The sequence below is a fragment of the Paroedura picta genome, chromosome 4, assembly GCF_049243985.1.
Source record: "Paroedura picta isolate Pp20150507F chromosome 4, Ppicta_v3.0, whole genome shotgun sequence".
Taxonomy (NCBI): domain Eukaryota; kingdom Metazoa; phylum Chordata; class Lepidosauria; order Squamata; family Gekkonidae; genus Paroedura; species Paroedura picta.
Window position 1 is genome coordinate 60,199,936 of NC_135372.1, and position 3,178 is coordinate 60,203,113.

Genomic DNA, 3,178 nt, shown 5'->3' on the forward strand with positions numbered 1-3,178 from the left:
CCTTGAGGCAGGCTTACTTGAGTGGGGGGTGATAAAATTTAGAAAGTAGTACACAAAGGAATATAGACTGTAAGGGGGGATTTGGCACAGTAGGGCAGGTATTGGGAGCAGAGAGGAAGGCGAAGTCCCATCCCATTTATTTTAAGTTTGCAATACCTCACATATGTATGTAATCCTAGTGGTTCTGGCTTGGAGTGAATAAAGAAAGCCCAGAGCCTGCCTCTGCCTTACACTGTGTTCTCTCTATGTCCTTATTAGGAAAATACCGCCTGCCTTCTGAAAGTAAAATCAACAGAGGCAGAATGCAATAACAAAAGAAACCAGAACAAAACTTGTCCCCACCCTCATCATAGGCTGTTTATATGGGGAATTTGTTTTGTTTTCATATCAAGTATGATAATAATGAACTTTTTTGTAATGATTGTAATTAATAATGAAAGAATGTCACAAGTCTGGTACAAGGCTCCATGAACTTTTCATTTAAAGGCCCAATACCAAGGAGCTAGCTTGTGTGACCCTGAGAGAGGGAGCTCTTGCTGGCTTAATGAATGAGGCTGCAGGGTGCTTCATGTAGCCCATTTAAAGAGCCAGTGCTAGGGTGTGAGTCATGCTGGAGCCAGGCTACCTGTTCTCAGGAGTGGGGGAGGGAGGCAGTGAGCCAACAGTTTACCCACTCTTATTCTTCGTCCACAATCCTCTTCTCCTCCCATGCTACACAAGTTAGTCAACAATGCCCAGGCACACACCCCTGATTCCTGCCACTCCTCCATCTTCACAAAGAGGGCTCAAGTTCCAGCAGGGCCTTCACCTACCTCCCCATGCCCCTGCAGCCCCATTCATTAAGCCGGCAAAAGCAGCCAGGCTAAACACACTCTGTCTCTCTGTCTCTGTCTCTCTCTCTCTGGCTCATGCGAGCTGGCTCGATGGCAATGGACCTTTAAGTGGACTGCATAAGGGAGTAGTATCTCCATCTTCTCTTTTCCAAACATTCCCAGTCCTGATCCCCTGACACAGCCAGTCCCCTCTCTCTCCTGGAACCCTCTGCACTATTTTGGGAATACTGTATGATTAATGTACGATTCCCTAGATTTAATCTCAGATTTAAAAAAAAAGAAAACTTTAAATGCCCAAGCAGTACTGAAGCGGAAAACAACTAAACCTTCAGCCAACATGACTACCTTACAGTAAGTGCTGCTGGATCTCTTCTGCTGGATCTCTTCTTCTGATTTCAAAAAACACACCCAGTGCAACAGTGACTAATAACCAGAGACAAACCTCACAACACAATGTAGACAGTGGAGGAGCATCCTCTGAGGTGTGGGAAAAGGGCAGGGTGGGAGAAAATATGACTGAATCGTTATGCTTGATAGTGAAGCAAGTGGAAAAATGGCCACACTAGCACTCAAAAATCCCAAACACACAGTGAAAGGAAAATGAACCATGCTGAAGGGAGCAAAATCCATGTAGAAGGCAAAGAAAGCCCCTCTCATGTATGCAGTGAAAGTGAGATGATAAGCAGAATGAAAAAATACACTCGATGGGAATGTATGGTAAAGGTGAAGGAAAACACAACTGCATAAAAGGCCCATGTCCTATTCCTTTTGTATGCAGAATGAATCATGAATAAGGAGGAAGGAGAGGCCTGTACACAAACCCTCTTTAAAGTTTCCTCCTTCTAACACTAATATATTCTTGCAAGGGTTCTACTCTAGCAAGCTTTCTCAATCAGGGTTTCTTGATGACCCTGAAAGGGTTTCCTTAATGGGTGAAAGTTAATTAATATTAATATATATATTTAAATTGGTTAAACATGCATTGTGATATGACAATATATGGTCATGTCAACCTGCCCACCCCCATGGCCAATGATGGGCCTGGAGGGGGTGGGAGGAGGGCCCCCATGTGGTGTGTCCAAACCATATTCTGCATGATTGTGCCACTTATGGGATTTCTCAAAGGCTGAAGAATGTTTCATGCTTTTTAACAAGTTTTATTGGAGCAGACAGAAAAGGCCACACACCAAGAGAGGAGGAGATGGAATGCTTTGCTGCCACAGTGCTGGATACAGATGGGGAAAGATACGCATCTGCCTGGCCCTCCTGTTCTTTATTTGACCTTCTTCTTGTGCATAAGTTGTTGGTGTGGGCACACTTTTTCTTGTGGCAGTTCACGGGGGTGGAGGAGGGTGTAGCATTTGTGGCAGATCATTTTGTCTCAGTTGCACTTCTGGGCAAGCTGGCAAAGGGAAAGCTTGATGATTCCTCCTCAGATATGCAGTGGAAGGTAAACTCTTTCTGGATGTTGTAGTCAGAGAGCATGTGCACATCTTCCAGCTGCTTTCTTGGAAAGATCAGACATTGCGGGTTGGGATGGATGCCTTCTTTATCCTGAATTTTTGCTTTTACATTCTCAATCATGTCACTGAGTTCCATCTCAAGGGTGATCATTTTCCCACTCACAAAAATCTGCATGATGGCAGCTGAGTGTCACCTGCCATGTGCTCCTGGCCGCTTCCCTTGGCCAAACAGAAAGGGTGCAAGCTCCCTGTGGTAGAAGCAGAAATGCACCTCTCTTCCACTTCTCCACATTCAATTTCTTCTCTTTTCCCTGCCCACCCTGTCACAGCATTTCGGGGGTTTCTCAAAGGTAAAAAAGTTGAGAAAGGCTGCACTACAGCATAGAAGTTAAGAATCAATTATCAGTGGAATGTTTCTCCTTTTCCCCCTCTTTCCTGTCCTCTGTGCTAGTTCTTCTCTCACTAACAGTATAGTAGGGGAGCAAAATCAGAACACAGATATTTGTGCAGTTCTTCCACTGAGTTGGGCCAATATGATGCAATGGTAGCTTAAGTGCAATGTGCTGACATACTTGCATATTTGTCTGCTAAGAATCCCATAGTCAAATCAGAAAACAGCTGCGAAGCTTTAACTTTTTACAGCATACAAATAAAAAAGCCCAAAAGGAAGAATTCAGGAAATATTACCTTGGAAAATAATGACATGTGATTGGAGGTCGCACAGAATCTAGCTCCTTTTCACTTCAGTTTCCTTACAAACCCATCCCACATTTGTCCTATCTTTGCATCTGTATAATGATGTAGGTACAGCTACAGGGCTAACCCTTTCAAATTCTCCCCTTGTATTGTCTTTGGCAAATGTGTCTGAAGATGCTCTGGGGT

General features: G+C 44.1%; 1 pseudogene; it reads right to left on the bottom strand.

Moving 5' to 3' along the window:
• Window positions 1-1,952: 1,952 nt before the first annotated feature.
• Window positions 1,953-2,471, bottom strand: LOC143836662 (ubiquitin-ribosomal protein eL40 fusion protein pseudogene; annotated as a pseudogene).
• Window positions 2,472-3,178: the final 707 nt, after the last annotated feature.